General features: G+C 37.8%; 1 protein-coding gene across 1 annotated transcript in view; it reads right to left on the reverse strand.

Moving 5' to 3' along the window:
- The window catches only part of cpe (carboxypeptidase E), a 42,380-nt gene that overhangs the window by 15,830 nt on the left and 901 nt on the right, over positions 1-25,649 (reverse strand). The gene's annotated exons all lie outside the window — the stretch shown is intronic.

Genomic DNA, 25,649 nt, shown 5'->3' on the forward strand with positions numbered 1-25,649 from the left:
TAACAGCACAGTGAAACTGAACAGGATGTTTACATTGGGCAAAGCGGTAAAGGAAAAACAAACAAGAACACAAAGGCATAGGGCATTGTATACGTACACAATATATGGTGGATATTAAATGATGTTTCAGAAAAAAACACAAAAATGGCTATTTTTATGCAATGCATTTATATACAAAAGCTTGACTAAACAAATGGAGTATGCTAGGACATTTTCAAAAATATCTGAACATGTGTCCGTATAAAAAAGATCGACATATGTAATGGCTTGAGGGTGAGTAATTATGTTGGCTTTGAAAAAGCCAATATATTGTTATTGCTATTAAACTTATTATGTTGGCTTGAAAAAGCCAACATACTGTTATTGCTTTTAAACTTATTATGTTGGCTTGACAAAGCCAACATACTGTTCTTCGATCTAAGCTTATTATTATGTTGGCTTGAGAAAGCCAACATACTGTTGTTGCACTTAAACTTATTATTATTATTATTATTATTATTATTATTATTATTATTATTCTTTTTCTTCTGAGACTAAAATTTCTAACTCTAACTCGTCCTAGAGCTTTCAAGCTACAGCCATCAAACTTTGGACAGACTTTCGGTCTGATCTGACGAGGTGTGCTATATCTTTTCTAACTGATGGGACCTTCCGAATTCCTAAACGGGGCGCTGAAACACCCCAAAATTTCCATTGACTTAACATTGAGACAAACTTTGACGGGTCATAGCTGCGAGTGAGAAACTTGTAGAAACTTGTGGCTTACCACATTTAAGGAGGCTGACAGGCTGTGTAAGAACATACCTCACAATGGGGTGTAAGCTGTACCCCTGGGGTGTAAGAGGCCCCCAAATTTTCCCATTGACTTATAATGGGGCAGGAAACATGCCCATAAAAGGGAAAAAAAGCGTCCCAGATGGAATATCTTCACTTTAGAGTGTCTTAGAGACATGGGGGTGGGCTCATTTTACTCAAGCATCCAATCAGTCTCTTAGGATCACCCCAGAGATATTAAGCCACGCCCCTAGCAACAATTTTGGGTACCCTAGCAACATCTCCCATAGACTACCATTATAAAAAGCCCAGATGGATATCTTTGCACCAGAGTGTCATAGAGACATAGGGGTGGGCTCATTTTACTCAGGCATCCAATCAGTCTCTTAGGATTCTTATTGAGGTATTAAGCCACGCCCCTAGCAACTAAATATGAAGACCCTAGCAACATAATAAACAAAGCCTTATATCTCTGGATCTGAACATCGTAGAGACACAGGGGTTGGACCGTTTTTCTTGTGGCTTGAAGTGTAATCATTATGGGATGCCAATTTTTTCCCTAGCAACCAAACTTAGTACCCTAGCAACGGAATAAACAAAGCCTTATATCTCCGCTTCAGAACATCATAGAGACACGGGGGTTGGACCGTTTTACTTGTGGCTTGAAGTGTGATCATTATGGGATGCCAATTTTCTCCCTAGCAACCAAACTTAGTACCCTAGCAACGGAATAAACAAAGCCTTATATCTCCGCATCAGAACATTGTAGAGACACGGCGGTTGGACCGTTTAACTTGTGGCTTGAAGGGTGATCATTATGGGATGCCAATTTTCTCCCTAGCAACCAAACTTAGTACCCTAGCAACGCAATAAATGTTAGCTTCATGCTAGCTTCTTGCTAATCATGCTAGCTTCATGCTAGCTTCATGCTAATCATGGTAACATCATGCTAGCTACATGCTTATCATGCTAACTTCATGCTAGCTTCATGCTAATCATGCTAACTTCATGCTAGCTTCATGCTAATCATGCTAACATCATGCTAGCTTCATGCTAATCATGCTAGCATCATGCTAGCTTCATGCTAATCATACTAGCATCATGCTAGCTTCATGCTAACTTCATGCTAATCATGCTAGCTTCATGCTAGCTTCATGCTAACATCATGCTAGCTTCATGCTAGCTTCATGCTAATCATGCTAGCATCATGCTAGCTTCATGCTAATCATGCTAGCATCATGCTAGCTTCATGCTAATCATGCTAGCATCATGCTAGCTTCATGCTAATCATGCTAGCATCATGCTAGCTTCATGCAAATCATGCTAACATCATGCTAGCTTCATGCTAATCATGCTAGCATCATGCTAGCTTCATGCTAATCATGCTAGCATCATGCTAGCTTCATGCTAATCATGCTAGCATCATGCTAGCTTCATGCTAATCATGCTAGCATCATGCTAGCTTCATGCTAATCATGCTAACATCATGTTAGCATCATACTAGCTTCATGCTAATCATGCTAGCTTCATGCTAATCATGCTAGCATCATGCTAGCTTCATGCTAATCATGCTAGCATCATGCTAGCTTCATGCTAATCATGCTAGCATCATGCTAGCTTCATGCTTATCATGCTAGCTTCATGCTAATCATGCTAGCATCAAGCTAGCTTCATTCTAATCATGCTAGCATCATGCTAGCTTCATGCTAATCATGCTAACATCATGCTAGCTTCATGGTAAATCATGCTACCTTCATACTTAAACATACTAACAGCCAGATAGCCTACTAAACTAAACTTATGTCAAACCGTTTTAAACGTTCAGGCTACGCTTTCTCAAGCCAACATAAAGTTTGTCTTCAAACTTTACTATCTAGTTATTATTATTATTATTATTATTATTCTTCTGGTCCACACTTTTTCTAACTGTAACTCCTCCTAGAGCTTTCAAGCTACACCCACAAAACTTTACAAAACTTTTAAGACTGGTACGTAGATTTATGCTATATCTTTTCTAACTGATGGGACCTACCGAATTCCTAAACGGGGCGCTCAAACACCCCAAATTTTCCATTGACTTAACATTGCGGCAAACTTTGACGGGTCATAGCTGCAAGCGAGAAATTTGTAGAAACTTGTGGGTTACCACATTTGAAGAGGCTGACAGGCACTGTGAGAACATACCTCACATTGGGGTGTAAGTTTCACCCCTGGGGTGTAAGGGGCACCCAAATTTCCCCATTGACTTATAATGGGGCAAGGAACATGCCCATATAAGGGAATAAAAACGTCCCAGATGGAATATCTTCACTTTAGAGTGTCGTAGAGACATGGGGGTGGGCTCATTTTACTCAGGCATCCAATCAGTCTCTAGGGATCATCTCATAGCTATTAAGCCACGCCCCTAGCAACCATTTTTGGGCACCCTAGCAACATATCCCATAGACTGCCATTATAAAATGCCCAGAAGGATATCTTTGCAGCACAGTGTCACAGAGACATGGGGGTGGGCTCATTTTACTCAGGCATCCAATCAGTCTCTGAGGATTCTTATCAAGGTATTAAGCCACGCCCCTAGCAACCAAATATGAGCACCCTAGCAACATAATAAACAAAGCCTTATATCTCTGGATCCGAACATCATATAGACATGGGGGTTGGGTATTTTGGTCATGTTAGCCTTATGCTAGCTTCATGCTAAGTCATACTAGCTTCATGCTAGTTTCTTGCTAGCTTTATGCTAATTTCATAATAAATCTTGCTAACTTCATGCTAATTCATGTTAGCATCATGCTAGTTTCATGTTAATTCATGTTAACATCATGCTAGTTTCATGTTAATTCATGTTAGCATCATGCTAGCTTCATGCTAATTCATGTTAGCATCATGCTAGCTTCATGCTAATTCATGTTAGCATCATGCTAGCTTCATGCTAATTCATGTTAGCATCATGCTAGCTTCATGCTAATTCATGTTAGCATTATGCTAGCTTCATGCTAATTCATGTTAGCATAATGCTAACTTCATGCTAATTCATGTTAGCTTCATGTTAATTCATTATAGCATCATGCTAGCTTCATGCGTATTCATGTTATCATCATGCTAGCTTCATGCTAATTCATGTTAGCTTTATGCTAATTCATGTTATCTTCATGTTAGCATCATGGTAGCTTCATGCTAATTCATGTTAGCTTCATGCTAATTCATGTTAGCATCATGCTAGCTTCATGATAATTCATGTTAACATCATGCTAACTTCATGCTAATCATGTTAGCATCATGTTAATTCATGTTAGCATCATGCTAATTCATGTTAACATCATGCTAGCTTCATGCTAATCATGCTAGCTTCATGCTAATCATGCTAGCTTCATGCTAATCATGCTAGCTTCATGCTAATCATGCTAGCTTCATGCTAATCATGCTAGCTTCATGATAGCTTCATGCTAATTCATGTTAGCATCGTGCTAGCTTCATGCTAATTCATGTCAGCATCATGTTAGCTTCATGCTAATTCATGATAGCATCATGTTAACTTCATGCTAATTCATGTTAGCATTATGTTAGCTTCATGCTAATTCATGTTAGCTTCATGCTAGCTTCATGCTAATTCATGTTAGCATCATGCTAGCTTCATGCTAATTCATGTTAGCATCATGCTAGCTTCATGCTAATTCATGTTAGCTTCATGCTAGCTTCATGCTAATTCATGTTAGCATCATGCTAGCTTCATGCTAATTCATGTTAGCTTCATGCTAATTCATGTTAGCATCATGCTATCTTCATGCTAATTCATGTTAGCATCATGCTAGCTTCATGCTAATTCATGTTAACTTCATGCTAGCTTCATGCTAATTCATGTTAGAATCATGCTAGTTTCATGCTAATTCATGTTAGCATCATGCTAGCTTCATGCTAATTCATGTTAGCATCATGCTAACTTCATGCTAATTCATGTTAGCTTCATGTTAATTCATGTTAGCATCATGCTAGCTTCATGCTAATTCATGTTAGCTTCATGCTAATTCATGTTAGCATCATGCTATCTTCATGCTAATTCATGTTAGCATCATGCTAGCTTCATGCTAATTCATGTTAACTTCATGCTAGCTTCATGCTAATTCATGTTAGAATCATGCTAGTTTCATGCTAATTCATGTTAGCATCATGCTAGCTTCATGCTAATTCATGTTAGCATCATGCTAACTTCATGCTAATTCATGTTAGCATCATGCTAACTTAGTGCTAAATCATGTAACATGCTAACTTTTTGTTAAATCATGTTTAAGGCGAGTTAGACTACTAAACTAAACTTGTTTTAAGTTTCTCTTAAACTTTTTTAAACGTTCAGGCCAGGCTTTGTCAAGCCAACATAAAGTTTGTCTTCAAACTTTTCTATCTAGTTATTATGTTGGCTTGAGAAAGCCAACATACTGTTGTTGCACTTAAACTTATTATTATTATTATTATTATTATTATTATTATTATTATTATTCTTTTTCTTCTGAGACTAAAATTTCTAACTCTAACTCGTCCTAGAGCTTTCAAGCTACAGCCATCAAACTTTGGACAGACTTTCGGTCTGATCTGACGAGGTGTGCTATATCTTTTCTAACTGATGGGACCTTCCGAATTCCTAAACGGGGCGCTGAAACACCCCAAAATTTCCATTGACTTAACATTGAGACAAACTTTGACGGGTCAAAGCTGCGAGTGAGAAACTTGTAGAAACTTGTGGCTTACCACATTTAAGGAGGCTGACAGGCTGTGTAAGAACATACCTCACAATGGGGTGTAAGCTGTACCCCTGGGGTGTAAGAGGCCCCCAAAATTTCCCATTGACTTATAATGGGGCAGGAAATATGCCCATAAAAGGGAAAAAAAGCGTCCCAGATGGAATATCTTCACTTTAGAGTGTCTTAGAGACATGGGGGTGGGCTCATTTTACTCAAGCATCCAATCAGTCTCTTAGGATCACCCCAGAGATATTAAGCCACGCCCCTAGCAACAATTTTGGGTACCCTAGCAACATCTCCCATAGACTACCATTATAAAAAGCCCAGATGGATATCTTTGCACCAGAGTGTCATAGAGACATAGGGGTGGGCTCATTTTACTCAGGCATCCAATCAGTCTCTTAGGATTCTTATTGAGGTATTAAGCCACGCCCCTAGCAACAAAATATGAAGACCCTAGCAACATAATAAACAAAGCCTTATATCTCTGGATCTGAACATCGTAGAGACACAGGGGTTGGACCGTTTTTCTTGTGGCTTGAAGTGTAATCATTATGGGATGCCAATTTTTTCCCTAGCAACCAAACTTAGTACCCTAGCAACGGAATAAACAAAGCCTTATATCTCCGCTTCAGAACATCATAGAGACACGGGGGTTGGACCGTTTTACTTGTGGCTTGAAGTGTGATCATTATGGGATGCCAATTTTCTCCCTAGCAACCAAAATTAGTACCCTAGCAACGGAATAAACAAAGCCTTATATCTCCGCATCAGAACATTGTAGAGACACGGGGGTTGGACCGTTTAACTTGTGGCTTGAAGGGTGATCATTATGGGATGCCAATTTTCTCCCTAGCAACCAAACTTAGTACCCTAGCAACGCAATAAATGTTAGCTTCATGCTAGCTTCTTGCTAATCATGCTAGCTTCATGCTAGCTTCATGCTAATCATGCTAACATCATGCTAGCTTCATGCTAATCATGCTAACTTCATGCTAGCTTCATGCTAATCATGCTAACTTCATGCTAGCTTCATGCTAATCATGCTAACATCATGCTAGCTTCATGCTAATCATGCTAGCATCATGCTAGCTTCATGCTAATCATACTAGCATCATGCTAGCTTCATGCTAACTTCATGCTAATCATGCTAGCTTCATGCTAGCTTCATGCTAATCATGCTAGCATCATGCTAGCTTCATGCTAATCATGCTAGCATCATGCTAGCTTCATGCTAATCATGCTAGCATCATGCTAGCATCATGCTAATCATGCTAGCATCATGCTAACTTCATGCTAATCATGTTAGCATCAAGCTAGCTTCATGCTAATCATGCTAGCATCATGCTAGCTTCATGCTAATCATGCTAGCATCATGCTAGCTTCATGCAAATCATGCTAGCATCATGCTAGCTTCATGCTAATCATGCTAGCATCATGCTAGCTTCATGCTAATCATGCTAGCTTCATGCTAATCATGCTAACATCATGCTAGCATCATACTAGCTTCATGCTAATCATGCTAGCTTCATGCTAATCATGCTAGCATCATGCTAGCTTCATGCTAATCATGCTAGCATCATGCTAGCTTCATGCTTATCATGCTAGCTTCATGCTAATCATGCTAGCATCATGCTAGCTTCATGCTAATCATGCTAACATCATGCTAGCTTCATGGTAAATCATGCTACCTTCATACTTAAACATACTAACAGCCAGATAGCCTACTAAACTAAACTTATGTCAAACCGTTTTAAACGTTCAGGCTACGCTTTCTCAAGCCAACATAAAGTTTGTCTTCAAACTTTACTATCTAGTTATTATTCTTTCTTCTCCTCCCAAAATTTCTGACACTAACTCGTCCTAGGGCTTTCAAGCTACATGCACCAAATTTTCCACAGACCTTCAGACTGGTCTGACTTAGTGTGCTATATCTTTTCTAACTGATGGGACCTTCCGAATTCCTAAACGGGGGTCTCGAACACCCCAAAATTTCCATTGACTTAACATTGAGACAAACTTTGACGGGTCATAGCTGTGAGTGAGAAACTTGTAGAAACTTGTGGCTTACCACATTCAAGGAGGCTGACAGGCACTGTGAGAACATAACTCACAATGGGGTGTAAGCTATACCCCTGGGGTGTACGAGGCCCCCAAAATTTCCCATAGACTTATAATGGGGCAGGGAACATGCCCATATAAGGGAATAAAAGCGTCCCAGATGGAATATCTTTACTTTAGAGTGTCGTAGAGACATGGGGGTGGGCTCATTTTACTCAGTCATCCAATAGGTCTCTTAGGATCACCCCAGAGCTATTAAGCCACGCCCCTAGCAACAATTTTGGGTACCTTAGCAACATCTCCCATAGACTACCATTATAAAAAGCCCAGATGGATATCTCTGCACCACAGTGTCATAAAGACATAGGGGTGGGCTCATTTTACTCAGGCATCCAATCAGTCTTAATAGGATTCTTATTGAGGTGTTAAGCCACGCCCCTAGCAACCAAATATGAGCACCCTAGCAACATAATAAACAAAGCCTTATATCTTTGGATCTGAACATCATAGAGACATGGGGGTTGGGTCTTCGGGTCATGTTAGCTTCATGCTAGCTCCATGCTAAGTCATACTAGCTTCATGCTAGTTTCATGCTAGCTTTATGCTAATTTCATAATATAGCTTGCTAACTTCATGCTAAATTATGCTAGCTTCATGTTAAATCTTGTTAGCTTCACGCTAAATAGTGCTAGCTTCATGCTAATCATGCTATCATCATGCTAATCATGCTAGCTTCACGTTAAATCATGCTAGCTTTATGCTAATCATGCTAACCTCATGTTTTCTTCATGCTAATCATGCTAGCCTCATGCTAGTTTCATGCTAATCATACTAGCATCATGCTAGCTTCATGCTAATCATGCTAACATCATGGTAGCTTCATGCTAATCATGCTAGATTCATGCTAGCTTCATGCTAATCATGCTAGAATCATGCTAGCTTCATGCTAATCATGCTAGCATCATGCTAGCTTCATGCTAATCATGTTAGCATCATGCTAGCTTCATGCTTATCATGCTAACATCATGCTAGCTTCATGCTAATCATGCTAACATCATGCTAGCTTTATGCTAATCATGCTAGCATCATGCTAACATCATGCTAATCATGCTAGCATCATGCTAACTTCATGCTAATCATGCTAACATCATGCTAGCTTCATGCTAATCATGTTAGCATCATGCTAGCTTCATGCTAATCAATGCTAGCATCATGCTAGCTTCATGCTAATCAATGCTAACATCATGCTAGCATCATGCTAATCATGCTAGCATCATGCTAGCTTCATGCTAATCATGCTAGCATCATGCTAGCTTCATGCTAATCATGCTAGCTTCATGCTAATCATGCTAGCATCATGCTAGCTTCATGCTAATCATGCTAGCATCATGCTAGCTTCATGCTAATCATGCTAGCTTCATGCTAATCAATGCTAGCATCATGCTAGCTTCATGCTAATCAATGCTAGCATCATACTAGCTTCATGCTAATCATGCTACCATCATGCTAGCTTCATGCTAATCATGCTAGCATCATGCTAGCTTCATGCTAATCATGCTAACATCATGCTAATCATGCTAGCTTCATGCTAATCATGTTAGCATCATGCCAGCTTCATGCTAATCATGCTATCATCATGCTAGCTTCATGCTAATCATGCTAGCATCATGCTAATCATGTTAGCATCATGCTAGCTTCATGCTAGCTTAATGCTAATCATGTTAACATCATGCTAGCTTCATGCTAATCATGGTAGCTTCATGCTAATCATGCTAGCATCATGTTAGCTTCATGCTAATCATAATAGCATCATGCTAGCTTCATGCTAATCATGATAGCATCATGTTAAATCATGCTACCTTCAAACTTAAACATACTAACTGCCAGACAGCCTACTAAACTAAACTTCTGTCAAACCGTTTTAAATGTTCAGGCTACGCTTTTTCAAGCCAACATAAAGTTTGTCTTCAAACTTTAATATCTAGTTATTATTATTATTATTCTTTTTCTCCCCCCAAAATTTCGGCAACTAACTCGTCCTAGGGCTTTCAAGCTACATGCACCAAATTTTCCACAGACCTTCAGACTGGTCTGACTTAGTGTGCTATATCTTTTCTAACTGATGGGACCATCCGAATTCCTAAACGGGGGTCTCGAACACCCCAAACTTTCCATTGACTTAACATTGAGACAAACTTTGACGGGTCATAGCTGTGAGTGAGAAACTTGTAGAAACTTGTGGCTTACCACATTTAAGGTGGCTGACAGGCTCTGTAAGAACATACATCACAATGGGGTGTAAGCTATACCACTGGGGTGTAAGAGGCCCCCAAAATTTCCCATTGACTTATAATGGGGCAGGAAACATGCCCATATAAGGGAATAAAAGCGTCCCAGATGGAATATCTTTACTTTAGAGTGTCGTAGAGACATGGGGGTGGGCTCATTTTACTCAGTCATCCAATCAGTCTCTTAGGATCTCCCCAAAGCTATTTAGCCACGCCCCTAGCAACAATTTTGGGTACCCTAGCAACATCTCCCATAGACTACCATTATAAAAAGCCCAGATGGATATCTTTACACCAGAGTGTCATAGAGACATAGGGGTGGGCTCATTTTACTCAGGCATCCAATCAGTCTCTTAGGATTCCTACTGAGGTATTAAACCACGCCCCTAGCAACCAATTTGAGCACCCTAGCAACATAATAAACAAAGCCTTATATCTCTGGATCTGAACATCATAGAGACATGGGGGTTGGGTCTTTGGGTCATGTTAGCTTCATGCTAGCTCCATGCTAAGTCATACTAGCTTCATGCTAGTTTCATGCTAGCTTTATGCTAATTTCATAATAAATCTTGCTAACTTCATGCTAAATCATGCTAACTTCATGTTAAATCTTGTTAGCTGCACGCTAAATAGTGCTAGCTTAATGCTAATCATGCTAGCATCATGCTAATCATGCCAGCTTCACGTTAAATCATGCTAGCTTCATGCTAATCATGCTATTCTCATGCTAACTTCATGTTAATCATGCAAGCCTCGTGCTAGCTTCATGCTAGCTTCATGCTAATCTTGCTAGTTTCATGCTAGCTTCATGCTAATCATGCTAGCATCATGCTAGCTTCATGCTAATCATGCTAGAATCATGCTAGTTTCATGCTAATCATGCTAGCTTTATGCTAGCTTCATGCTATTCATGCTAGCATCATGCTAGCTTCATGCTAATCATGCTAGCATCATGCTAGCTTCATGCTAATCATGCTAGCTACATGCTAATCATGCTAGCTACATGCTAATCATGCTAGCATCATGCTAGCTTCATGCTAATCATGCTAGCATCATGCTAGCTTCATGTTAGCTTCATGCTAGCTACATGCTAATCATGCTAGCATCATGCTAGCTTCATGCTAATCATGCTAGCTTCATGCTAATCATGCTAGCATCATGCTAGCTTCATGCTAATCATGCTAGCATCATGCTAGCTTCATGCTAATCATGCTAGCTTCATGCTAATCATGCTAGCATCATGCTAGCTTCATGCTAATCATGCTAGCATCATGCTAGCTTCATGCTAATCATGCTAGCTTCATGCTAATCATGCTAGCATCATGCTAGCTTCATGCTAATCATGCTAGCATAAGGCTAGCTTCATGCTAGCTTCATGCTAGCTACATGCTAATCATGCTAACATCATGCCAGCTTCATGCTAATCATGCTAGCATCATGCTAGATTCATGCTAATCATGCTAGCATCATGCTAGCTTCATGCTAATCATGCTAGCATCATGCTAGCTTCATGCTAGCTTCATGCTAATCATGCTAGCATCATGCTAGCTTCATGCTAATCATGCTAGCATCATGCTAGCTTCATGCTAATCATGCTAGCATCATGCTAGCTTCATGCTAGCTTCATGCTAGCTACATGCTAATCATGCTAACATCATGCTAGCTTCATGCTAATCATGCTAGCATCATGCTAGCTTCATGCTAATCATGCTAGCATCATGCTAGCTTCATGCTAATCATGCTAGCATCATGCTAGCTTCATGCTAGCTTCATGCTAATCATGCTAGCATCATGCTAGCTTCATGCTAATCATGCTAGCATCATGCTAGCTTCATGCTAATCATGCTAGCATCATGCTAGCTTCATGCTAGCTACATGCTAATCATGCTAGCATCATGCTAGCAACGTGCTAATCATGCTAGCTTCATGCTAATCATGCTAGCATCATGCTTAGCTACATGCTAATCATGCTAACATCATGCTAGCTACATGCTAATCATGCTAGCATCATGCTAGCTTCATGCTAATCATGCTAGCATCATGCTAGCTTCATGCTAGCTTCATGCTAATTATGCTAGCTTCATGCTAGCATCATGCTAGCTTCATGCTAATCATGCTAGCATCATGTTAGCATCATGCTAATCATGCTAGCATCATGCTAGCTTCATGCTAATCATGCTAGCATCATGCTAGCTTCATGCTAATCATGCTAGCATCATGCTAGCTTCATGCTAATCATGTTAGCTTCATGCTAGCTTCATGCTAATCATGTTAGCTTCATACTTAAACATACTAACTGCCAGATAGCCTACTAAACTAAACTTCTGTCAATCTGTTTTAAACGTTCAGGCTACGCTTTTTCAAGCCAACATAAAGTTTGTCTTCAAACTTTAATATCTAGTTTTCATTTTTGGCCGAAATATCCATTTAATAGCTGAGTGAATTTGAAAAGTATGTTTACATTGGGCAGAGTGGTTTTGAAAAAGCCAACACGCCAGTTAAACAAGAATACAAAGGCATACAGCATTGTATAAATGCACATTTATTCGCTGAACACAGATTAGAAGCAGATGGAAGCGCTGTTTTATTCAGCAGGGGTCCTTGCAGGCTCTGGCCTTTTATAGCCGTCCATTTCATTGCCATCTCCGAACATCTAAATATTCTACATCTCGCAATTAAAGAGTAGCGAGCACAAAGCGTCCTTTAAAAACTTTAAAAAGTATGTGTCTCTCTGTCACATTTACAACTGTCCTTTGAAGCTCCAATTTCTTTAAAATGAAATTACAGCAAAACACTTTTGCAGATGTCGAAGCAAAGTATTCCCAGGCTGGTCCACAGGAAATGTGCTTCTGAATGTGCTATGTGTGCGTGATTGTGCATGGTTTTGTGGATGGGTGTGTGAGAAAGCCAGAAAGGGAAGGTGTTTTCGTTTGTTTACTGTATATGCTTAGAATAGCATCTCTGAGTAACATTCATTATATCTGCGAGTTTGAAAAGAAACAAAAATCGACACACTGTCACTAATGCTCATAGGTGTGATTGGCGAAGGACAAAAAAGCAGGAAAATATACGGCACACCTACCATGATGTGGCTACATACATATGCACGCATACACGCACATACACATATAGATAAAATGAAATACAGTTGAAATATAATTTGGCCTCGAAATTGATCGATCTGAATGGCGAATCATCAATCTGCGTGGGCAAGTGCCACCCTGACCATTATATAGCCTTGCCACTGCATCAGACTGAACAAAATCATTTTGTGCATTTAAAGGTAAATATATCAATGTGGTGCATTTTGAGAGTAAAAATAAGTGACTACATCTATGAGGATTTGTATGTTCTTGTAAACAAATTTGTGCCCTTTTAGTAAAATCTTTGGTTGCATATTGTAATAATAATAGGGCACACAAACCATATACACAACTTGATAAATGAGATTCGCCATTGGTCAAAACATGTTTAATGTTTATAGAATAATTAGTGGGGGCATTTAATACAGATTAATTATTGATTACAACATTTGAACGCTGAATTTAAAGTGGATACTGTAACATTTAAGTTACTTAATTCAAATGATTTTGTGACTTTCTGGAAAGGCAATCAAGTGCATTTGTCTTTTATATAGTTCTTTTGGCAAAGCATCCAACAGTAAAGAGCTTCGCATTTCACAAACCAGATCCACGAATGTTTGTGTTTGTCATTATATTATTCTGTAATCGCAAGCGTTACTGCCAGATTCACCAACCATTAAGAGAAGCAAACGTACGTGTGTGTTCGCCAGGATGACGTTTGATTTGATTTGCGTATATGCATGCGTTAACGTATGTGATTACAGAATAATATAATGCAAGCAAACTTTTTGACAAAAAAAGCAACTTTATATTGATATCGCGAGACAGCATTTCACCTCGATGAGTAATCTGATATTTACATTACTGGCATAGCCTGATTTGAAACGGACAGTTTTGTCAAAGCAGCAAACACCTGGCAGGTTCTCTTAAATTCTTACTAAAATGCTGTTTGTCTCTGCCTAATCCTTCTATCCATGCCCAGCACCACTGATTTAAGTAATTTATCAATTAGGTCGTCTGCTTCATATACTTACTCTTCATCCTGCTGACAAAGTTAACTTATTATGACTTCTCCGCGGCCGCGCGGCATCTGCAGCTGGATCTCAGCCACACCTCAAAGACCCCTCCCTATTCTACTTCTTATTGGCTGGTTTGTTAGTTTGGTTGAGAGTGAAATATGTGTTCCTCTCATATTATTTGTAGGCGAACACATGATTTTTTTTATTCGCAGCCACTACCACACGCCGGAGATCCGACTGCAAGCTTAGTGAGCTCTGCTTTGAATGAAGTTCCATCGTGACAAATAAATAAGACTACTTGCGGAGTGATATGCGGTCATTTATAACGGTGCCTTATACACACAGTCCGTGTACCTTCGGATAATTCGTTTATTCGTTTCTGTCTTCAAAACGGAAAAACAAATAAACAGTTCATTTATTACATATTCCACTCTACTCGTGAACATATAACACCAGTTTTGGGTTTGTTTTTGTCAGAATGTGATCTAATGCATCAAATAAATTTACAATAAAACCAAAACGAAAAATCAAGCATTTTATGATCAAAGTTCGTTTTTGTCCACCGGAAGTTCTCTTGTACTGAGCGCTTGTGAACAGGAGCATTATAAATATTAACATTAAATAGCAATTTAAGGGGAACACTATGTCGCAGTACATCACTTTAGGAAGCGACGGGCACATAAAGCTGCCTGCTGTGCTGGAGCGTGAGAGTGTAGCATACACGCGTGTACCAGCGAACAACATTATTTTATAATAAAAATATACTATATAATAGGCATATATTATAATATGAATTTAATAAATTTGCAGACATATGCCAATGAAATCATTTTAATAAGGTTGTGCATATGACAGAGCAATCATGCTCTCCTGTAAGTTTTATTCGCTTATACAGTCCCACTTTTAAACTTTTTTCTGCTATTATTATTTATTCGGATATGGCATGCACCGTGATAAAAAAAATGAGAAGGCTATTGCCTAAAAAATAAATGCTGCACAAACCTCTTCCACTACATGAGAAAAGATGTGGCTGCGTTGCGATTTTACTGTTTGCAGCATACCGTGTCAAATGCCTATAAAGATTCTTGTGGTGTGGGATTAAAATGCGTATAAATACGTCAGGGGTCGGAACTCTGGTCTTCCCTGACGGGAACGGGCGGTCTGGCCTGTGTTTCCCGATAAAATTGAACTTAGCACTTAAGAGCGCTTTCTACGAGCTTTAATGAACGTTAGTTATTCTTTTTTACGTGCATTTCCCAAAAATGCACTTAATCGCACAATGACTGGCTATCCGTTTGTCAAGAGCTGAAATGTCGCCTATAGAATGACTCTTAATTGTAGCACAAGCTTGTTAAAAGTTTAGCCTAATGATCTTCACACAATGTGCATGTAATAATATTGTTAATAATATTGTTTAATATTGTTCAATGACTAATTGCACTTTTTAATATTTTATGTTATGTGAAATCCTCTTTTCCATATTCAGTTTGGACTCATACCATTGTGCATTGCCTTTTAAAGTTTATATTATTACTTATTATTGCTATCATTACTATATTAATATCTAATAAATAATTTTAACAGAACAAGTACTATTGTGGTAACAGATTACAGCCATAATAAGAGCGTGAATTGCAATGTGCTCCCATGTCTCATTCGCTTACAGTCGGAGTTTTGAATGTTATTTCTTTTTTTATTATTATTTATTCGAGACACACACATACACACCTAGGGTTTAAAATAGAGGTCTACGCGGCATTTTTTTTTCGTCCCGCACCGTGCACCGACTTAAATTCACTCTGTGTTTCACCGCTTAGAATGCTTTTTTCCAAACTTTTTTTCCCTACGACGGTTGTCACTAATTATTAGCAAAATATGAATGAAGGGAAAACGTAGGTTTGTATCTAGTAAAAAATAACTTTTAACTGAACTATAGCTTAACTGACATTTAGAACCTATAAAGAATGTTACTCTCTTTTAAGGTGCACTCGTGGCATCATCGGGATGCAAACATATTGCCAGGTTTACAGGGCATATTTAAAAAAAACATTCACGGTCAACGCAAAATATAACAAAGAAACAGACATTAAATAGGGCAAAGCATATCACTAAGCAACATATAAACATATCACTAAAAACCATAAAAACCTATTTTCTGCCAAACTATTTCAAACATTCTTGCAGGTGTACATGTGATCAGAATGAAGTGCGGATATGCCAACGCTAACGCTGTCAAAAGATGTCGGGAGTGCGCTATTGTCAGTCAGGGCTGCATTTCCCAAAAGCATCGTAACTTAAGTAGCACAGCTCTACCGTGATGATGTTTCGCCTTTCATCTATTCTTTAAAATGTAGAAGGCAATACTTGAGGAGACTAAATATTTGCAGAGACATTGTATCATTAAGCACTTATAATCCATTCTTTGATTGTGAAGTTAATAATGACCAAAGGTTGTGCTTAATATAATGTGTACAGTATGCATAGAACAGTGTACACCCGTGCTGGTAAAATAAATGTAAAATAAACATTACATAGAAAGGCATAAGATAATAATATATCAATGATAGCGAAATAAGTAATATTATAAACTTAAAAAGGCAATTCACAATGGAATGAGTCCTAACTAAATATAGAAAAGATGATTTCACATGGCATAAATTATTAAGACGTGCAATTAGTCATTGAACAATATTAAACAATATTATTAACAATAGATGAACATTGTGTGAAGGTCATTAGGCTAAACTTTTAACAAGCTTGTGCTACAATTAAGAGTCATTCTATATGCGACATTTTTGCTCTTGACAAACGTATAGCCAGTCATTGTGCGATTAAGTCCATTTTTGGGAAATGCACGTGAAAGAATAACTAACGTTCATTAAAGCTCGTAGAAAGCGCTCTTAAGTGCTAAGTTCAATTTTATCGGGAAACACAGGCCAGACCGCCCGTTCCCGTCAGGGAAGACCAGAGTTCCGACCCCTGACGTATTTATACGCATTTAATCCCACACCACAAGAATCCTTATAGGCATTTGACACGGTATGCTGCAAACAGTGAAATCGCAACGCAGCCACATCTTTTCTCATGTAGTGGAAGAGGTTTGTGCAGCATTTATTTTTTAGGCAATAGCCTACACATTTTTTTATCACGGTTTATGCCATATCCGAATAAATAATAATAGCAGAAAAAAGTTTAAAAGTGGGACTGTATAAGCGAATAAAACTTACAGGAGAGCATGATTGCTCTGTCATATGCACAACCTTATTAAAATGATTTCATTGGCATATGTCTGCAAATTTATTAAATTCATATTATAATATATGCCTATTATATAGTATATTTTTATTATATAATAATGTTGTTCGCTGGTACACGCGTGTATGCTACACCCTCACGCTCCAGTACAGCAGGCAACTTTATGTGCCCGTCGCTTCCTAAAGTGATGTACTGCGACATAGTGTTCCCCTTAAGTTGCTATTTAATGTTAATATTTATAATGCTCCTGTTCACAAGCCAGTACAAGAGAACTTCCGGTGGACAAAAACGAACTTTGATCATAAAATGCTTGATTTTTCGTTTTGGTTTTATTGTAAATTTATTTGATGCATTAGATCACATTCTGACAAAAACAAACCCAAAACTGGTGTTTTATGTTCACGAGTAGAGTGGAATATGTAATAAATGAACTGTTTATTTGTTTTTCCGTTTTGAAGACAGAAACGAATAAACGAATTATCCGAAGGTACACGGACCACACACACACACACACACTCAAAAAATGGATTTGCATGATTCACGAAAGCCTCATTTTCAGGTCGGAAAAGCCGGAATTCCGGATTTATCCGGAAGAAACACACCCCTGAATGCTTTCAAAGTTGTTTTATTAAAGACCAAAAACGGTCTCTAGGAGGCAAACCTCTATTAAACGAAATTTTGTTTGTTTTTCATAAAATAACTTTTTATGCCGATTTTTATTTTCAGTGAAGTATTTTACTTGACCGGGCACCTGCTGACAAGTTTTGCATATATTTATCTGAATTTGTAACATTCATTATAACTCACAACCCAAACAAAGATTTCTTTCTTCACCCCAGATAAGCAGATAATTTATGTAATTAAGCTTAATAATAATACGGGATCCTTTTAGCCAATAGGGATTTTTGCAGCCTATACCGAGGACCGATTTCTTGTTGTCATAATCTGCCGATACCAATGCCTGATACTGATTTTTTTTTTCAAGCTAATATGTAAGCTCTTTGATGCCTGTAACTGTTAATATTTTTTTTTTAGAAAAAGTAAAACAACAAATTAGGGATGGGACGGTAACCGGTTTCACGATTAACCACGATAAAATGTCCTGATGGTTAGTATTATTGTTTAAAATGTAATTATCATTACAACCGTGTTTGATTACCATGATTCAGACAACTCGCAGTAAATCCTGTCCAGCCAGAATCAGTTTGACGCAGACGTGCACCTGCAACATAGTTTTTGCACAAGAAGGCATTTAAGGCATAATGTATTGTATTCATTCACGGTAAACTTCTTAGACAGATTTTTTTTTACCACAGAAATAATTTCAGGGACATGAAATATTAAATTGTGATTTCTAAAAAATAAAACTTTTGTTTTCATTGTGTGTATCTGTTCTTTTTGAACATTTCCATTCTCATTTTAACAAAACAATGATAATATTGATAACCGCGATGACTTTGTCACTACAATCATGATATGAAATTTTCATACCGTCTCAACCCTACAACAAAAGTTGCCTTTGTATTATTTAATAAGGTATATCCCTGCTGAAAAAAGAGCATCAAACCAGCATGTGAATTATGCTGGTCTATGCTGGTTTGATGCTGGTTTAGCTGGTGGTAAACGTGAGTGTCTCTTTTATCATAAACGGTTTTGACGCATGTGCAGCAGGCACTTATTTTGACAAAACACGTGATGCACACAAGATCTCTTGAGGCGCAGAACACATATTTTGAAAAAAGGAAGCACACACATGACACTCCGAACACTTATTTTGAATTAGCGCACCCCGGTTGTGCAGTCACGAGCCAACACTGCATATTTCTGTAAAGGTAGAGAGTGAAATCCAAATTTGCATGTCGCACACAAGTAATGGGTTGTAAAAATGGACTCAAATTTCACCCGCATTCAGGAGCCCTATGATTTCAAAAGTAAATTGGTTTCAAACAGATCGGTTCATGAGATCGTTACATTTAGCAAGTACCGATCGAGTCATTTAATTTGGATGATCGACTGATACCAATCTATGGCCGATCGATCGGAGCTTCCCTAATGACACAATGATATGTCGTTATGAGTTCAGATGCAAAACCCTCTAAATGCATCTGACATGTTTTCTTGTAAATGAGCAAAATGCTATTTCTGAAAGGTCTGAGGCCAGTAGGATTAAGTGGATTTGAAGTTAAAGTATTTGATGAAGGTATAAAACATGCAGAGAGCATTCGGTTAATAGTATCATTATTTCATTTTTGACGGAGGTAATGTTTAGCGGCTTATGCATCTGAGCTTTTTAAATATAAGTATTAAATGTGACAACAGGAGCCAAATGATATACTGAATCAGAACATTTCAAGTACTTTGCACAAGAAATTAGTATGTGATACGTTGGGTATTACTGCAGTAAATTCCAAAACCAATGCAATTAATTTTTGTTGATGTATCATTTCCTTGTGAGGTATATTAAACCCCTCATCTTACAAAATAAAATGATCAGTTCACTAAGAAAATTCGGTTTGCAAAATCCTACACAGATTGTGCAGAACAAACTACCCATTAACCGCAAAAACCTGTATTTATTTGTGTTATCTCAACAAAGCAATGTTGTCTTGTAACAAATGATGATGAGGAAATCATGTGTTGTACAGATGAGGTGAAGACTGGAGCTATGAAAAACTGCTAATCTATCAGTGAAACTGACAAACAAAGCGATGGTAGATCACCAAATTTTACCTAAATGACCTCTTACTCTCTAAACATTTCCATAAGATCAACATGGAAAAACATTGTATCAAATCACAATTGTATCTTTTCTTTCTCATCCCTTAATCCATTTTTCTCACTTGAATAGAAAGAATAACTACACAGCATCTGTTAACCTCATTTAGAACAGAATGCCTCAATCACAGAAACATTTAAAGACACACAGCACTCTTTTATTAGGACACAGTTCAGATGGTCTCACCGGTATGCACTACTGGCAATTCTTCGCTCTACTGTTCACAGTATCAGGAATTATTCTTGCAGGTCTCTTAAACTGCTGGCATACTTTTCATCCCTGATCAACAAGACTTCAGTGTCACTTGCCAAAAACCTAAGCCTTGCACTGTGAAGTTTTGCTATCACTATTAAATGTGTGCATATTTAGTCTTTTTTTATTGACACAAGTTTTTATCCAAAGTGACTTACAGTGTTTGCAAAATATACTGTCATTTTTTTATCAGTATGTGTGTTTCCTGGGAATCAAATCCTTGATCTGCAGACGCAATGCTCAACTGCACAAAAGATCAACCCTGCATCCGAAATCGCATACTGTGCCCGTATGTACTGAAATAGATCAAGTACCTACTTATCAACTATTAATACAGTATATGCCCTGAACTTTGATGTAGCTTTGATGTATTTTCTTTGAAGAATATACTGTACTGTGCAAAAGTCTTAGGCCACCATCACCAGCTTTGTTGTTTTAGCAAAGTTTTAATGTCCTTTTTTTCATTCTTTTTTAAGATACAAACAGAAAATACAGGAAACACGTACACAAAAAAAAAAACTCAACAATTTTCAGAACTAAATGTCTTCTTCAGGCATCAGTCAGTATTTAGTGTGACGTCTCTTGGTACAAAACACATCTTGAGCTTTTTTGAAAAGACTGAAGTCCTGAAGACATTTGATTAGAATTAGAAATTAGGATTTAATTTCATTTAGGTTTAAGAGATCCTGTAGCTGCCTGCTATTGTTCAAGTGGAAGGGGAGTTTACCCTAAAAACTTGACACTTCAGCTTAGACTTTTATACTGTTTTTAAGACTACATACACATTTCCTGTATTTTCTGAAAACTGAGATATAATTATATATGATCACTTAACTGTACAATTGCAAAAACAACACATTTAAAGGTAGCAAGGTGAGGTGACCTTAGACTTTTGCACAGTACTGTAAGACCAATGGGTGTCATTGCAAACATGCTTAATGTGGAGAACCAGGTTCTCTAGAGCCAATAATAAAATGTATATTATGAAGGTTTATGATTACTGAGTTTACTTCAAGAACAAGCCACCATATAAATTCTACCTCAGAATCTATACACTTTAAAAAGTGTTGGGTTGTTTTTTAACCCAAGACTGGGTCAATACTGGACAGAACACACCACTGGTTTAAAAAATGACCCAATGCTAGGTTGTTTAAACCCATTTGCTGGGTTGTTGTTTCTCAACCATGGGTTGAAACATTTACATTAAATTTACTGGAACTGCTCTTGTTGCCCTTTCATGGCCTCTCTCTCTCTCTCTTTCTCTTTCTCTTTCTCTCTCTCTCTCTCTCTCTCTCTCTCTCTTTCTCTGCCAGACACACAGGGAGAGAACAGAGAACCCAAAGAGGAAAAATGCAATGCTGAAAATGCTGTCTCATCTTGTCATGCAAGGAAAAACTAAAGCAAGAGCGAGAAAGAGAGAGAGAGAAAAATACAGAATTTTTATTTGAATCTTTTTGACCCTAATCACTTGATAACACAACCACACATTATCACTTTACATAACATCCTGTAAGAAATCTAATTTCCTCATTCTTTCCATCAACAAAATCAACACTGATTTTCGTTCCAGATTCATCTCTCAAATCTTTGATAAATACTTCTTCCTGTGTATTTAGACCTTTTTACTAAACCCATCCATCAATCAGTCACAAAAACTGTGTGCTTTTAACTCAAGTCTGTTCTAAAGACACACGCAAACACACATTGAGACGTCACTGAAGGCCTGGTTTCCATGACCATGTTGACCCAAGGAGACCATTAACTTAAGATAATTGATTCAGCACACTCTTCCAGTGGAAACAAACACAATTCAATAGTGTTTGTGCTGTAGTGTATGACATGCATTTTAGGATACAATCTGAGCGACAGTTTCACTTAAGAAAAAATTTGGGGTTGGTTTAATAACAAAAAGTTTGTTTTACATACAGAATGAATGGTCATCATAGACCGAAATGTTTTAATGTGCAAAATGGTTATAAATAAATGTGACCTGCTTTGTGAAAAACAAGCATTTTATTTATTATTTACTGTTATCTGCATCATCCTATAGACGGTTTCATTGGACGCACGTGATACACGTCTGGATCCGAACCTTACTTCCGGTTTCGTTTTTTTAATGGTCTGACTAGTTACTAAACTGATCTCTTGAACGAATGCCTCGTCAAAAATAACAAATGTTTTGGTTTCCTAGGTAATCTATGTGTTGTTTTTTTGCTTGTTATATAAATAAACTATGTTTAAAGAACTTTGTTGTTATTTATTCTTAGCGGAGTTTACCGGAAGTTACGTGCGGACCGTGACAGCCGCTTGTTTATATTGTTACTGCTGAAACGGTCTATATAATGTAAAGAACATTCTGTGAAAATACAACCTAGATATCTTTAATACTGACTGAAGTAAGGCCATATCAAAGATGGAAATTAAAATAAATTCAATGAGTGAAATCAAAATTTGATGCTCCAAATTTCGTAGTTAGATTATAAGACTTTAGCCTGGCTTTCAAAAACAGGCAACTGAAAAAGACGCATCATATTTAATATTCTCCTTTTGGTAAGCAATGAGGATTGGCTTGTTGGTTTTTCTCTCAATTTCTTTTGCAAACATATTGTGTCACAGATGGGGCTAACAAAAAGAGAGATGGGGACAGATGTGTAAACCCACTGGAATGTATTATTAATGAACTTTTACTCCCTGAAGGTATACCACTTTCTTCACACCCCTGTATGCACCTTAAAAGCTAAGGTAAATAAGTATTCACCTAAATACTATTTGGGGTTTGTTTTTTTGTTGTTTACTAGAATAATGTAGACTGTGTAACACGCTAAAGGGTAAATGTGTTGACTACACTGTCAATGGTCAAAATATGCACTTCAGGGTTGTATCCTTTTAAAAAGTACAGCTTTGCACCTAAAGGGTTAATTTTACTACCTCTAAAACCCAAAGAGCTTATTAGTACCTCAAAGATACATAATAGTAGTATCTAATGGTACCTAATGGTACCTATTAGGACCTTTTTAAAGGGTACTGCTCTCCAGTGACAAATAGGGGACCTTTTTTGACCATTTTTTCTAACAGTGTACCGGCATAGGTGATCTTACATGCTCGTTCAGCACAGCACCAGATGGCCTGTTTCTGAGCGTGTCCCAGCCATCAGGGCAGCCGGTACTGTATGCTAATTCTTCCACTCATCCTCATCTGACTGAGCACATAGAGGTGCGTGGCTCATGGCGTTAAGCTGATCTGTCTCCAGGGCAACAGCTATTTCTGCTCAGCCGTAACACTCGACATTAGCCGCACAGAGTCGCCTGACGACGGGCCCTCTCTTTGATATCCTGCTCTCACTCTCTTTCGCTTGCATCTGTACACTGCTGCTGAGGTGCAGCTGGTTGCCCATAGTTACGGGGCGTGGGCAGTGCTGGAAACTCATCTGGTAGCAATAAAAGACTTAATGCAATGAGTCATATCTACGCAAACACACATATGGACAGCTATTTAAGGAACAGGAGCACTACCTTTAGGAAAAAGTCTTCCCCCTCCAAGTATTCACACTTGAATATACAAAAACACATATGATCACACGCTCTTGTTTACACTCCCTCAAACACATGGAAAGCCACAACATAAACTGTAGGCTACATGAGTCTTAATCAGCTTTGCTGAGTGAACAGATAAACTCAATGGCCAATTTAAAAAAAACAGAAACGCCTTGCATCCGTATTTACATCATATCAAAGGTTGCACACACTATAAATTTTTTAAAAATCTACTTCTTTCTCTCTATTCCTTCTATTCAATTCTTGAAACCTTGTATTCTACCACTATTTTTGCCTCCTAAGATGAATCGCTCTGTTGTTTTCCTCACTTTGGTATGTCGCTTTGGATAAGCATCTTCTACTTTAAATGCTCTAATGTAAATATAAAACATATTGCATTTGACATTAAAGGGGCCATGGCACAAGACTTTTTTAAGATGTCAAATAAATCTTTGGTGTCCCCAGAGCACATATGTGAAGTTTTAGCTCAAAATACCATATAAATCATTTATTATAGAATGTTAAAATTGCCACTTTGTAGGTGTGTGCAAAAATTTGCCGTTTTGGGTGTGGCCTTTAAAGTGCAAATGAGCTGATGAAATTCAAACACTGATCACAATGATGGTGTTTTTTTGCAATTAAAAGTCAATTGTGCTTTTCTCAGAACTAAATGGCAGTGCTGTGGTTGGATAGTGCAGATTAAGGGGTGGTATTATTATAATAAGAGCTCCTTATGACATCATAAGGAGAGCCAAATTTCAACGACCTATTTTTTCATGTGCTTGTAGAGAATGGTTTACTAAAACTAAGTTACTGGGTTGATCTTTTTCACATTTGCTATAGTTGATAGAAGCACTGGGGACACAATCATAGCACTTAAACATGGAAAAAGTCAGATTTTTATGCCATGGCCCCTTTAACATCAAAATATTTGCCGACCAGAATTATATTTGTTTTAATGGGTCCTTATGTAAGTATTTAACTTTACCAGGACCCAGTGGTGATTGATGATACAGCTATTGCCACACTGACGTAAACTCTTAAAGGCCTAAACAATCATAAATATTTTTTATTAGACAAGAGATGTATGCAATATCATACAGTACACACTTCAAATTAAGCTTTAACAACCATGTACTCAAACCAGGACAAATGATCCCCAAAGCTTTTTACTAACTACTCCTAAATATTTGATGGATTTCTGTGTAGCTTTCAGTGTGAGACATTAAGTCATTTATCACAATCCATGGTCTAATTCCGGACTGTGTGGGTATATCCAAAATCCAAATGGAGCACGCTAAATTAAGGTAGGCTATATGAATCAAAGACTTTGGCTATAGTATTTATCTATGAGCCTACAAAACACATACTGAAAAATAAATGAATATTATTACTTAAACATGTAGGCCTAGTGTACAACCAGGTCATCAAAAAGCCATGAATGTGCACAGCAAAAAACAACAGTTCTTTTAGCAACACTTTACCTTACAGTGTAAACATGACATAACATGTAAATGCATAAATTATATTATGTATAAACAGAAATAATGACGTCAATAGTACAATGTTTAGGCTGCTAAAATAACTGTTATGTTGTACTACTCTGTCACAAATATGTTTAATTACAATGTAATGTAAAAATGACCTATTATTTTTAACTGTATGACTTTGCATTGACTGGGTATAAGGCGTAATCTGCAAGAATTACATCCTTGCAAAATGGCGTCCACGCGCATAGTGAGCTGCTGTCGAGGACGCGCACCTGCGCATCACCGTCAACAGGGATAGACATCCATTCAATGATTAATAAAACCTATGTAAAATGATTAACCTCGTTTCCTTTACAAAATCACCGTTGAACTTTAAAATTAG

Source organism: Paramisgurnus dabryanus, chromosome 4, assembly GCF_030506205.2.
Source record: "Paramisgurnus dabryanus chromosome 4, PD_genome_1.1, whole genome shotgun sequence".
Classification (NCBI taxonomy): domain Eukaryota; kingdom Metazoa; phylum Chordata; class Actinopteri; order Cypriniformes; family Cobitidae; genus Paramisgurnus; species Paramisgurnus dabryanus.